Genomic DNA, 15,280 nt, shown 5'->3' with positions numbered 1-15,280 from the left:
GAATGGGACTATTCAGCTCAGTAAGTGTATTTCAAGCAGAGATGGGGTGGTTGCACTGGGCCCTTAAAACCGGATTGGAGGCAGCAGAATGACCCTCTGATCAAAGTAGGCTTTGGATCAGGCCCTAAGGAAATGCAAAGTTTGCTTGTTCCCCAGGAAAAAGAAATCATATCAGGAAATATGGTTGCTAACTAAACCCACAGATTTCCCATTGTCACTCCTGTGATTTGTTAAGAATTGGAAAGATGTTTGGTGCTGTATGAAATACACAATAAAGACAGTCTTTGCAAGGGGCTATCTAAGGCCTTGATCTGCAATCAGATCCAGGCAGACAGGCCCGTGTGTCTCCCCAGCCCCAGGAAAGTCAGTGGGGGGCCTGCACTGTTGTGAGGATCTATGCATGTGGAGGCAATTGCAGGACTGGCACCTTAGAGCTTACCATCTCAGCAAGATAGATACAGAGTACACAGGACACACAAACAAATAAATCTGTTAGTCTTTAAGGTGCCACTGGACTCCTCGTTGTTTTTACAGGATACGCTGGGAAGCCCAGAGGAGAGGGTTGTGATGGGTTACCCCCGCCCCTCTGGGGTGTCACCTGGTGTACTAGGGTACCACTGAGCCCACCTGTTCCACCAGCCTGGGCTCCCTTACACTGTCCTGCTGAGCCAGGCCCTCAAGCCTCCCCTAGCGCGCGTGCACACACACACACACACACACACACAGAGGTAGGACCACACCCAGCTGCAGAAAGACACCGACACTGAAATCAGCACTGCGTGGGAAGGCTTCAGCTAGGGAATTGCCCAGCACTCAACTGCACCCCACCCCTCCAGAGTGTAAACCCAAAATTGCATTGTCTTGCGCTGCACAGAGAACTATACAACGTAAGCTTATTGAATTCGCCTCCTCCCTCAATGTGGAGGAAGATATGCACAACTTCGCCCCCCTTCCCCCCTCCCACATTATAAATTCCACAAGCTGGTTTTAGGGAAAATAAAAATAAGTTTATTAACTACAAAAGATTGATTTTAAGTGATTAGAAGAGCTAGCAAACAGATCAAAGCAGATTACCCAGCGAATAAAACAAAAACACAATATAAGCTTAATATTCTAAAAAACTGGTTACAAGTAGTAGTTTCTCACCCTAATTGTTGTTTTAGGCAGATTGCAGAGGTTCTTGAAGGCAAGCTGCACTTGCTTGCAGCTTAAAAGTCCAGGTATTTCTTTTACAAGCCAGACACCTTTTCCAACCTGGGCTCAGTCCTTCTCCCTCCCATCCCCCGCCTTTGTCTTTGTTTCTTAGAGGTTCTCAGCAGTCATCCTGGGTGGGGATTCAGTGAAGAATGAACCCTGATTATGTCACTCCCCTGCCTTAAATAGGTTTGATACATGGTGGGAATCCTTTGTTTTCTAGGGTGATTCCCCCTGCCCCCCTCAGTGGAAACATACTGGTATTCTATCATGGAGTCCAGTACCTGGTGACTTGATCACATGATCCTGCAATGTTAAAGCAGCCATGAGTCAAAGGCCATTTGTAGCATCCCAGGAAAGCTTCTCAGGAAGGTGGGAGATTAGCATCTTCAAAGACCTATTGTTCTCCCTAATGATCCGCTGAAATTTTCCCAGATAGCCAGTCAGACTGATTACATTCCATCTGGTAGGCGTTCCCCAGGTGCAAACACTTTTTTAGCACAGATGTATAGTCTATATTCTTAACTTTAGTTACAAAAGTGATACATGCATACAAATAGGATAATCATATTCAGTAAATCATAACCTTTCCAATGACACCTTGTGACCGAATCATATCATAATATTACTATGAAAAATACGGGAAGCAGTGTCACAGAGGTCACCAGGATTATATCTGTATATCTACATACACAGGCACACAGGTGCTGCTTGAAGGACCAAGGCTCAAGACACACAACACAGCACCTCTGAAATACAAGATCCCAATTGTCTCATCCCAAAATCTGAACCACTCAGAAAGCAGATTCCCTTTTGACAAATATCAGTCGTCACTTCTCCACCTCCATTTCTCCGTCTGCAAAACCCTTGTCTCACACGGGGGGCTGCGAACACAAATTAGTTAATTATGTAAAGTGCTCTGAAGATGAACAGTGACACCTTAGTGCCAAGTACTACAATTCACAACAAAAATATACCCCATATAAGATTTTATTGAGGAAGAAAAAAGATGATTATAGAGTTCAAATCACACTAGATGGGAAAACATTAAAAAGTGGGAAAACATAAAAAAGATGTTAAAAAACTGGATTTGCTTTAAGTAATTCAAAAATTCAGAGGAAATGCTTCCATTAGTGCAAGACTGCATTGTACCAAATTGGCAAAAGTCAGTGTAAATCTTGCAGGGAAAGTCTCACATTCTCCTCTTCCTCTCAGTGTGTTTTATAGTGTCCTGACTCCAAACAGTGCATACTGTGATTGAAGACAATGGAAGTATTCACATACTTAAAGTTAAGCAAGGTGTTTGTGTTGCTGAACAGGGATTGAGTTAAGTATGTGCTTAAAGTTGAGCATGCACTTAAGGTTGGGACATCAAAGCCTAAGAGAGATAAGTGCCAATCTCCCATTGGACTTCAATGGGAATGGGATGCCTAATTCTTCTGAGTTTCTTTTGAAAATTCTTGGCTAAGTGCTTTGTAGAATCATGGCCAATATAATGAAAGAATAGCACAAGAATGGGATCACCAGTTGTACCAAGAAAGTCTTGACTAAATTTAGTTTAGAGCTGCACTGATTTTTAGGACAATATTGTTAAATGCTTGATGAATCTCTTAGGATCTGATCCAAAGTTGAATGAAATCTATGGAAAGGCTTACATGGCTCTGGCTCAAGTCCTTACCAAATTGCAGTGCATTAAAAATATCACAACCAAAAGATTCCTGAAGTGGTCTGTGAAACAACCAATGAATTCTGAGCTCTGCTGTAGGAATTCATCCCTTCATTAAAAAAAATGTAACAGAATGTTCAAGTGATATCAAAACTGAAATTAACAGGAGTTCTGAAAAATTCCCCAAGCTGTACATGGGTATGATTCTTTTGCAGGGGAGAGGGTGTTCTCTGTGTGCTATTTATTCCACGCTAAATTTAACACATCTTGAGAATGAAGCGATTTGTTAGAATACAAGTCTTTCTTTCTTTCTTTCTTTCTTCAATCTGGGAGGCTTTAGTGTAAAAATGGCTCTAAGGATATCACACTCAGTTTTATTTATGGTAAATTTATAATAAGGATGTTCCTTGTCAACGTCTAAGAGATTTGTTTATTGTATCTCACTTTTGAAACTGCTGATATTGATCATTTCAAGAGGTTGCCTTAAAGGAAGAGGGGAAAAAACCCAAGCAAACCAAAAATGAAAAGAAATGACCATGCTGTTATCAATTACTTGATAATGAGATGTGAGTGGAGAATTTTAAATCTTATTCCTAGCATTACTGTGGAATAAACAATATATTTACTGGAAATTACCCTCCAGTGATGAATGGCATGGTTTAAAATGTAGTCTGCACTAATGGGGAGTCTCTCTTAATAGCTAAAGCATACATTCCAAACTGCATTTTTTAAAAAATGAAAACCGAATTCACTGTTTATGCCACAGACTGAAATTAATGAATCACCTTTGCAAGTATGAAACAAGAAAAATCCCAAACCCTCCGAAAATATTTCAGGCATAACATCGTTTGCTATCATTTCATCCCATTCCCTCCCACTCGATCCCCTTTCAGTCTCTGGCGTTTGATGCCCCTGATCTTTCCACAGCGTGGATTCCGTGGAAATGATTCTGACACTAGCTTTCCCTTCATTCATCCACCCACCTATATCCCCACACTTTCTCCCCCCCCCCCAACACACACCCTCATGTAGGATAGGGAATTGAACATTAGTCACAGCAGATTCTAGCAATGACAGACAGTAATTTACCATTTTATTGTGATTCAGTGCCTTGGACAGAGGCACACAGTGCCTGTCGTGCTGTGTTCATCACCGACTCTGGGAACAAGCATTGCTATCAAATAGTAGAGTCCATATAATGAGGACACCTAGGTATAACATAAAGGATTCACAGGCAAAGGACTTCTTTTGTAGGGCTTAAAACCTCTAAAGCACTATGAGCTAGTTAGAGAATGAAAAACTTTAGAAGTGATACAGTCAGATATTTTTGCCTTACATCTATTTCGTGTATCAGTAATGGTGTCAATAGAACAATATGTAAACCTTTGTATGGAAAAGACTAAGTGATCTATTTGCATTATCTAGTTGTGTTGCAGAGAAAACCTAAAATGGTGTTGGGATGACGGGGGAGAGGAAACCCTTCTACCTATCAGCAACGCTGTTGGATCATCTCTAATGAGATTTCGGATTATTTTCATTTGTCTTCATTTCTAGCCTGCGTGGCTCTGCAGGGCATTATTTCATAAAGAGAAAGCTAGAGGTGGGCCAGCAGGTTATTTCATGCACATCATGCCACAAACAGCTGTCATGGGGAAGAAAATTGACACCTGAGTTCAGATTAATCCTCCCCATCAGACTTAATTGGAAATAATGGATCTGATCCTCAGCTGGTATAAACTGACATAGAACTACTATCTTCAATGATGCTAAAGCAATTTATATCCACGAGGATCTGGCCCACTGTATATATATATATTGTATACACATATTTCAACTTCATATCTATCTATCTATTTATCTATCATCCCTATGGGTATCTAAGTGTGCCACAGTATCTGAGTTTATCCTCTAAAATATTTTCTCTTCAGTGCTAGGGTTCTGTTAGGTATGTAGCCTGCATTCAGTCAAGGTCTGAAGACAAAACACAAGGAAAGATTTGAGAGCATACATGAAAAAACTCATCTAATCTGCCAACACTGGCCAAACCTCTCACATTGTTCATGGAATTCAGACAGCAGCCCTGCTATGAAGGAGCTGAGATCTGCTAGAGAATTCTGGCTGTTGAGATGTGAAATGTAGAGACATAGCTTTACTTGGCTTCAAATTCCTGGCCATTGCTGCCACACAATCTAGCTTTCAAAGTGTAGTAGGGCTTAACAAGACTGATTGCAACCCTAGACGCAGTTCACCCTGTTAGGGTTTATCAGCGTGGAATTGCAGACTGGCATGGTATAACTCTGCGAGTGTGTGTGTGCGCGCGCACGCGTGCATGCATGCATATAGGTCATACTCTTGCTTGCAGGGGGAGATAGGTCATTTATGTCTAACAGGTCTTTTCCATCTCAAATTTCCATGGACAAAACACATATATAATAAATGTCTCTAGGCTCTATGAATAAACCATTGCACAGTTTTCACTGACCAAACAAAGTGGAAAAAACCCCGGTGTATGCTACATATAACCTTTTCCAAACCTTTTGGTTTCTCACCAGAAATCAGAGCATTTACACGATATCATGTGGTAAAGAACAGTGCTTTTAGTGCCTGCCATTTCAGTACCATGGACAGCAGAACTGCATTATTAGGTGGCTGAAAGTATTTCTGGATGGAAGTTATACCAGATGCTTTTATGCTTCCTGATTTGCACAATAATGTAAGTATGCACAAGATAATCTGTTTATTATATCAACATTAATGCAATCTTAGACATAGTGCTATGGAAATTTGTCTCCCAACAGTTTGGCATCTCATTTGCAGGCAAGGTTATGTCTTCTTTTAAGAAGAGTTGGAAACACAAGCCAGTTATTGGTCCCAATGTAAAGTTAGGGAAGTGAATGTTCTAGTAAATGTGATTGAAATGTATTTTGAAGCTGAGGAACTCTTGAACTTTTGTATTGTCAGTGTCACGTATAAATTTGAATATTAGTGAAGCTAAACGGATTGATTGAGTTACCTTGAGGAAGTGTGAGACATAAATGCAACCCTTCAGTTACTCTTATTACACTTTCATTTCCCTTACTAGAAACTGTAACTGCCTGATGGTACACAGGTAACAGTTAGCAATATTTTGCTTTTTTATTACTTGAATCTATTAATCAGTCATTTGTTAATTTCCCTCCCTACCTTTTCCACACATAAGAAAGAAAGAAAACAATATGTGAAATTGAAAAATGGTGCTCACTGAGGGGTTTAAAGACACTGAAATTTGAAATATGTATTTAAAGGTCAATTTCAACAGTAATTATGTTATAATGGTGAAGCTCTTTGAGAATGTGAAACACAAGATTAATATGTTACCAGGTGGAAAGTGGCAGAAGCCTCCATCTTTGCGTGCATGCGTGTGTGTGTGTGTGTGTGCGTGCATGCATGTGTGCATGCCATAGTGTTTTTAAGTGAAACTTCAGAGCAGCCATCATGGTATCAGAACAGTATGCACAAGTGAAATCTGCTATCCTTTACACATGTATAGAATTTCCACTGCTATCAATGAGTGTGTGCATTGAGTATGCTCTAGTCCACTGCTATCAATGAGTGTGTGCATTGAGTATGCTCTAGTGTTGTTAGCCTAGGGAAGGGATTCAAGATTGTTGTTATTTTTTTATTATGATTAATTTGAATGACAGAACTCTTAGAGGCGTCACGGAAGATCATGTGCTAAGTACTGTAGGGGCACAAAGTAAGGCCAGTGGGACTACTCGTGCTTAAAGTTAAACAAATCTTTACGTGCTTTGCCAGATCAGACCTATGCAGACAAGACAAAGGGAGGAGTATTGTCCCCATTTTACAGATGAGAACAAAGGTCCAATGAGATTAAATTACTTGCTCAAGGTCACATGAGGCGTCTGTGGAAGAGAGGGAAACTGATCGTGAATTTTTTTATTTTCAGTCTGGATCCTTAACCACAAGATCATCCTTTGTCTATTGGTTTTATTTCCAGCTCAGCCAATGTCTCATGGGGCCCTGAAAATGTCATTTAACCTTTCTGTGCCTCAGTTTACCCATCCATAAAACTGAAGATAATACCATTGCTCTGCTACCTCATGTGGATGTTATGAGGCTGAATTAATGTTTTCAAAGTGCCTTTTGATCCTTGAATAAAAATCATTAGGTAAATGTGACGCACTATGAGAACTGACTCCGAATGATTGGCTGCTGTAGTCTTTCTTCTCGTATGAAATCCAGCGTGTGATGTAAACCCACTACCACCCAAATGAAATTATTTAGAAAATGTAGGTGGGGATTTTCAGCAGCACCTAATGGCGATAGGCTCTATCATCCGGTCAAAGTTCTTAACTCCTTTAGATTCCTTTGAGAATCCCAACCTCACCACACGAGAGAGCTCCCATCTTGTGCATGTAGCCTGTGCTCTAATTGTAATGGGTTCTGTAAGATACTTGGCCACAAGAGCCAATCCAAAGTACAATAATAAACCAAAACATGATGTATATTAAGAAAATATCATCACTTCCCATACTATCTCATCAATATTGTACTTATACTATTAATTAAATGTCTGCAACTGAAATAATTTATAATAGAGATTCAAGAACTCAATAGACTATTAGTGAAGTCAGCTTGTTTCATTCCAGAAGGATTAGACAAAGACTTATTACCTTATGAAAGTCTTAAACAGTTGCTGGCTTAGAAATGTTTCTCGCCAGGATGGCTGTACAGTGCTAATGAACATGTTATACAGTATAGATTATGAGACGAAGTACAGTTTGTCTCCACTCTTTTCTGACATATTTCCCATACAAATTAGAATAAAAGCTCTTACTTGTATCCTAATGAAATAATAATACACAACTTTGCAATGATCTCCCAAAACCTCACATTTGACAAATTCTAGCCACTTGTCCCGTTGGGTTTTCAGCTGAATTTAGTGCTGATGAAAACTGCTGGATGTAAAGCCAATGATCTGGATTTTCAGCTGACATTAACCAGTGACTTCAATGGACCATTGCCACTTTATGCCTGCTGACAATCTGGCCCCATCTCTGTTAATATCTGTAGAACAGGTCACTGCAAGCTTTCCTCTGACTCCTCCAACTACATGCCTCAACCCCAAACTGGAGGGATTCCCCACACCGGGGCTGGAAAAATCATCCATTCCCATGGGCCCGTCACAACTTGGCCTCTCAAGTATGATAGCCAACAAGGGATGAAGCTGTTGCCAATGACATTAGTAATGTGGACACCATTTTCACTGAAACCCTTGCTAAGACCACCGGCACATCCCACACAGGCTACCAAACAGACACCAGGTAGCGACAACTTTTGGTCATTGCCAACTTGAGTTGTTCAAAGACACAATTCACATTTCTTTCTTTCTTTCTTTGAAGGCCTTCTGGGAAGCATTCCTGCCTCCCGATTTCTCCTCCTTCCACACCTTTCTCAAGGCCATATATCAAGGTGATTATTCTTTATCCAACAGATTGAAGGGAGCTTCCTTCAGAACCCATCAATTTTGCTGCTAAATTGGCCAGAAGAGTCTCATCAGAACAAGGTGGGCCTTTTACCTACTGCTACTGCCAGTAGCTAAGGAATCTGCCCTCCATTTTCCCCAGCTCCTGTTATTTTGTTGTTGTGGTTTTAACAAGCATCATAGCAGGGCATTGCCTCGCCACCATCTCCGGTTCAGATTAAAAGGATCTCCCTGTGTTGTGCATTAAAGGTTTGCAGCCACAGGGTGAGCCTAAAGCTGGGTCATGTGTTTTGTTATGACGTTCCCACTACTTCAATTTTGTCTACAAAGGGCAAATGGTAAATCATCTTCTTGAGAGTTAACGGAGCATTTCTGCAGCAATGGGGGGAAGAGTGAGAGAGTTTTAAAAGTGTTGTCTTATCTTAGCCAGTTGAAATTCTCCTTCCACTCACTTACCTGGCATTCTTCATTGTCTTGCCTTTATTCCTCCAGCTCCATCTATATTTTATTTTATTGGATCACTTGTGCTTTTGCTATTTCACTTTCAGATCCAGACTTCTGCTTATGACAATGTTTTTCACTTCTCTACGTACACCCATGAGCTCTTTACAGACATTAAATAACTAAGCCTCACAGCACCCAGATGGTTTTAGGTCATCTGAGGCACAGGGTGGCCAAGTGGGTTGAATGTCAACTCAGTGCCAGGCAAAGAACCCAGGAGTCCTGACTTTCAGTTCCCTGTGCTAAACCTTTGACTCCACTGAATCACCTGCCAGATGGAAGAACACTAAGTAGAGTGTTTATCTAATCTAATTTAATCTAACACTAGTCACCCATAGCTTCTCCCAGGTTAATACACTGGTTTAGTGAGCTCCCCAGTAGACTTCATGGCATCTTCTGCACTTTATCTTTCCCTGTTTCTAGAAATTGCTGTTTGGTGGACATGGAGGATGGAAGTGGGTTGCACATGGTGCAGACGTCATTCTGAGAATGATGGGAAAGGGCTCTTTCATTTCGCTTGCACGCGCCCTTTGTCCAGGCGCTGGTTTACTGGGTAAAATTTGGGATGATCTCAGATGGGTGCTGAACAACGGAGCTCATCACTCTTTTCCTTTGCCACAATTTGAGGTTATAGGCCCTGAGGGGCAGGTGTGCCCAGTGGATGATCAGCATTTGTCATTCTCTGCCCATAGGTTCCAGCAGAACCTCTTTTCCCAAAATTAAAGAAACTGGTGGAGAATTATCATGCTTGGACATCATTCCTGTTTAGAGCTATGTGTGAGATAAGATGCATAATCATGCTGATTCTCATTCACAATGTTGAACCGCTTTCCAAATCAGCATCAGCAAGCAGTTTCCCCCCATGGACTCTGGGTTTCTTAAACCTTCCTTTGAAGCTATGAGCAGGGCTAATGTATTGGGATTAGGTGCATATATGCCACATCCCTATCTATTTTAGGTATTTACATGACCCCCGATACCGTGGTATCTGTGCACCTCACAGCCTCAAATGTGTTTATCCTCAGGAAGTGCTATTCGCCCCATTTTCCGGATGAGGAACAGAGAAACTAAGGATATGTCTACACAGCACTCTAAGCTCAGGTGCTGACTCAGGTTTTATCTGAAGCTCCACATCCTGTCCACACACAAATCAGTCTGCTGCAGGTCAGCAAGGACTCAAGACCTGGGTCCTAGGTCCCTGCTAGTGGGTTGGGTCACAGCCTGAGTCCTGTTGAGACTTGGGTCCAAGCCCTGTCATTTGGCAGTGTGGACACATGTCAAGCTGCAGACCTGAGGCAGAATGTCTGCATAGTGCAATATGGACATGTTAGCCGCAGCTGCGAGGCTTGGGTCCAGAAAATGTAAACCCAGGTTTATGATGCAGTGTGAGTCCGATGTGACCTGGGCTTAGTGTGTGGTGCAGACACAGCCTATGTGACTTGTCCAAGGAAAACTCTGTCAGAGCAAAGGGTTGAAGCCAGGTTTCTCAAATCACAGGACCAACCTTTATGGTGATTTCTTGGGATTGCAGGGGGGCAGTGATGAATGCATCTCAGACCATCCCACATTTGTTTCTATATTATCCTTTGCCTCCAATTTCTGTCCTTTCCCCTTCAGCTCCTCACCTAATTAATAAGTGTATCATCCTCTCCAATGGCCGCTAAGTGCATTCAAACTGTCAGTGGAATTTATTTGGAAGGGGGGGGGGCATGGTTAAAGGTCTACTCTTCCAAACAATAAAAGATAAATAAAATCAACCCAGACAAGGTTATTTCACATCCCTCATTTCCAACACATGTTTTTAAAGCCCTAAGATGTGTGATCATGTTTTTCTCTCTCCCTTCTCTCGCCGTCAACAAAAATAAAATACATTTTTGAATCAAGATAAAGCCATCAAAGAACTAACTAAACATGATTAGAAAGGACCTCTCCTTAATGGGAAAAAAATCATGATTTAGACCTGGCTGCTTTCCAAATATCCGTGTGCAATCAACCAAAGAAACACATTTTAGAAAACAGAATTGTAAAAGTAACTTTGAAGAATTGGTTGCCATAGAAACAGATCTGTAAATACTTAACTGCAAACATTAAGTGACACAGTGATATTCCAGAACCCAGAATGCCTTAAAAGGATGTTAAATTTCACCCAGCTCTTTAAATAATCAACTCGGCTGTGCTTTGATTTTTTTTTTCTTTTTTTGTCTTCTTTTCACACCATTCAGTACAATCGCATCCCTGTTCTCAGGCATATGTGATAATAGAAATGCCAGAACTGTTTTATAAGAGAGAGACCTGATCTTTTATAACATGGGGGAGCACTGAGTGTGGGCTAAATGCAACCTGTGAAGTCTGAAAAATATAACCTAGAGTCACCCTCTCTCCCTGTAGCTGCAGGATCAGGAGAAAGTTTGATTGACTGTGGGTTTTCATTTCAAGTAACACCCAAACCACCAGTAATTTTTTGTCATCTACCATGGACAAATCAGGTTCCAGGAAATAATAGGGTGTGATGGGGTGCACCAGGCATTTGCTGCTCCCTATTAAAGGTCCTACTGCCTTGGCACACCCCATCCTATGAAGCTGTCCTTTTGAAAGAGAAGAGCAGTGAGCTCAGACCAAGCAAGGCCTGCCAGCATCAACTGTTCTTCTCTTCCAGGACAGCTTCATAGGGCGGGGTGCGCCTCGGCAGCATATCTTCCAGTAGGGGGCAGCAAATGCCTGCTGCATCCCATCACATAGAGTTATGGGCCATTTGAAATTAAACAATTATGCGCATTCATATGGGTCCCAAACTTCAGAAACAGACTTTAAAGAGAAACAGCGGAACTAAAATTCATTTGGAAATTTAACACCATTAATTTGGGCTTGAATAGGGACTGGGAGTGGCCGGCTTATTACAGAAGCAGCTTTGCCTCTCCTGGAATTGACACCTCCTCATCTGTTATTGGGAGTGGACCACATCCACCCTGATTGAATTGGCCCTGTCAGCACTGGTTCTCCACTTGTGAGGTAACTCCCTTCTCTTCATGTGTCAATATATTTATGTCTGCATTGTAATTTTCACTCCATGCATCTGAAGAAGTGGGGTTTTTACCCACGAAACTTTATGCTCAAATAAATCTGTTAGTCTTTAAGGTGCCACCGGACTCCTTGTTGTAATCTTAATACTCTCACTCTGTGTTAACTGGGTCCTTGCTCAGCCTATATTCTCATTGGCTTCAATGTGAATTTTATCTATGATAATGATGGAGCAAGGCCCGATGCGAGAATTTGAGCCATATGCATTGAATGCATTTCCTCAGGCTTCCAGTATGGCCCTTGGTGTCAGAGCGTTTGAGTACCTCCGACGTTAGGCCCAGTACTGACGTCCTCCTTCAGGCACAACTGTTACTGAATGGATGTGGAGTGGTACATCCTGTATGTAGCATATAGCACCTTATCCAGAAAGCTGCCCTGGCCTTTGATAAAGTGGATGGAGCTCACGGTGCTGGTGTTAGCCCTCAAAAGCCTAAATCGTACAGGATCTTGTTATCCAAAAGATACTTCTCTCCCCATCTGGCCTGGCCAGAGCAGGCACTTGAGATGGTATCCCTACTCAATATAAGTGTGCTGCCCTTATCTGGGAGGAGTCCTTGATTCTGGAATTCTCATCCATCCCTGCACTGCCCAGAGTCCAGATTTACTAACCTTCTGGGCACACTGCAAAGACCCATATATTCTCCCAGGCATTAAGGGAGGCTGAGAAGGCCACAGGCAGAGGGATGGGAGTGTGAAGGCAAGTGATCAGCTCCACCTTGTGCATGTCTTCAGGAATCACCGTGGTTAAATATTTAATCCCATAAGTGCACCAAAATAGCGGTGTCCATCCAACTGCCTTCATCATCTTCTTCGCCTTGAATCCTACTGATGTGGATTTTGCCACTGATTGAACTCATCATGTAATTGACCTGTTTGGAGGTTTTTACTTCATTTGCAGGGGCCTTTAGAGAAGGATGGGTGGCCTTGAATGGTGTCTGGATGCTCTTGTGCAAGGGGAAGCAAACGGATGAGGGGGATGGTCATTCCGTTCGAATCTCTGCTGTGAACCAGTGCTTGGATTTGCACCCCGAATCCCTGCACGACAACCTGCTAGCATTTGCAAACATGAGTTTAGCTGCGGTTCTAGGAAGACCTTTAATAACCTGCTTGTTTTCCTGGTACTGGTGGGTTTTGAGGTTTTCTCTTCCCTGTAGGCTGGCTGTGTTATTCCGCTGAAAGCTAAGCAGTATTATCCTTTAAGCTGATTTTTCTGCCCCGTTTAGGAAGAGAAGGGAAGAGGGGGAAAAAACTAGTAGAAGCCAGGGAGGAAAAAGCGAAGAGGAGGGTAAAAGAAGAAGTAGAATACGAAGACCCCCTGATCTCTAGAGTTGTCATCTGTGACTTAAACGTTCTATTCTGCAAAAGTCCAGCCAGGTGCAAGAAATTCTATTCTCTCTCTGTAGCCTTTGGGGTCACTGGACTGAACAGAAAAAAATAGAGGGATAAACTGAGCCTTAGATAAGTTAGTGATCAATTTTTTTTAAGAGGCACATTTATCTGGGATGGCTGAAAAGTTCTAAGCGTCAGCGCTCCTTCCTCCAATCTCTCTCTCTCTCTCTCTCTCTCTCTCACACACACACACACACACACACACACGCTCCCACAGAGAGCATGGAAGCTGTTGTATGACTGAGCACCTTTTGACAGAACTCTGTCTGATCTGAAGGAATGCATGCTTTATCCCTTTAAGCGGATTGGGAAATATACAAGTGTATAGTGAGAGTAAGGAGGTGGAAATCGCCCCCACATACACACAAACATACTACCCTTTTATTATTGTGGCAGGCAGATCAAGTGTAGGGGGTACTGGCTGAGGAGGTATATATCATTTACGAAATCAAGTGTTGTCAGCCTCGGTATGGTGGTGATGTGTGTGTGGTAGGGGTTGGTATAGCATGTCAGTTCACTTTATCACAGTCCGGGCTCTCGCCTTGTCACTCAGTGCTTGCCATGAATCTAAAAAGAGGCTGGCCTTAATAACTTCACACAAGTACTGCATTGCGAGTGACTTTAGAGACGGGTGACAGCGAGCAAGGAATTATAATGAGTTGCTGCAAATGCCTTCTTCGCACAAATTACAGCTATTTTCCTCTGAGCCCATGTGCCTTGCAACACTTGTGGTATTTCAGTTGAGGAGCAGAGGGGATGAAACAAAAAGCCACTGTGCTCTGGCTCTGCATCTTTCCCCCTTTTTTGTCAATCAGAGAACTGATTTTCCTAGTGGGAACAATGTATGTTTAGCCGAGAATGTTTCTGGCTTCTCTGCAACCTGGGGGAGAGAGGGAAAGAAAGAGGCGGAGAGAGAAAGAAACTCTTTCTTTTTTTTTTTGACCAACATATATCTAGCCATTTCCCTCTCCAGATCAAATCTAGACCCCATCGTTTGCTTCAAGGGTCACTTTTAAAGTTAGTGAAGCTTTGTCGCCCATGGGGTCTCTCAGGAGAAGTTAACCAAAGCTTCTTCCAAAATATATGTGACTGGGCAGGACACCCACAAGTCTTATTTAAATGCAGCCTAGCTGAAGTGTGATTGCCTTCCATACATTACCTGCAGCATGAGGGCAAGACTGATCCACTTGTATGCTTTTAGGTTACTGTTTAATTCAATCCATGAGCCATTAAGTTCATAGCTCAAGGAGGAGTTTGTATCTCAAGCCAAGTGCAAGCAAGTAGGTTGGTCATGTGATGGTATTCATGTACAAGCAAATCAGCAGTGGTCCGGAGAGCCTCTTGACAAGTTGCCAATGTGTAGTCCTCATAGTGATGCCCCTAGGTAATAAGAGGAAGTGCCATAACTTCTGTCAATTACATTCAACATGCCTCTGTTGATACCTTCTCATAAAAAGAATTTCCTACCGTTGATGTGATCTGGTGGTCTTGTTTGAGCTAGTCTATCCTGCAGATTGCAGCTGGATCCAGCTGACAATTCTTGCCTCTTAGACATATGGTATTTCAAACAATAGGATAGGTATAATAAATAGAGCAAGTGTATTGAGATCAGCACAATGTGAAAGGAGAACTAGTGATGTAACCTGAAGTTCTGTGAAGCATGCTTTTGCTCTTCACCATGTGTCTGATCTAAAGTCTTCTGAAGTAAATGAGAAGACTCTCTTTGACTTCAGTGGCTTTTGGATCAATCCCCATATGGACAAAAGGGTCATCTAGTGGTTGCCATATGAGTCAAGGGGTCAGTCGTTCTAATCCCAGTCTCTGATATTGACTTGTTGTGTGACTCTGAGTGAGTAGCTCAACATAGCTGTCCCTCAGTTTGACCATCTGTAAAATGGGGACAGTCTTACACACCTGCCTTAAATAGTCTATTCCACTTTGGTGTTTTAAAACCTTACCAGTGTTAG

At 42.1% G+C, this 15,280-nt stretch overlaps 1 protein-coding gene across 16 annotated transcripts in view; it reads left to right on the top strand.

Annotated features, from left to right (window-relative positions):
- CELF4 (CUGBP Elav-like family member 4) overlaps nt 1–15,280 on the top strand; it is an 870,133-nt gene that overhangs the window by 519,028 nt on the left and 335,825 nt on the right. The window lies entirely within an intron of this gene.

The sequence above is a fragment of the Chelonia mydas genome, chromosome 5 (genome assembly GCF_015237465.2).
Source record: "Chelonia mydas isolate rCheMyd1 chromosome 5, rCheMyd1.pri.v2, whole genome shotgun sequence".
NCBI lineage: Eukaryota > Metazoa > Chordata > Testudines > Cheloniidae > Chelonia > Chelonia mydas.
This window is presented reverse-complemented; position numbering and strand designations above follow the sequence as displayed.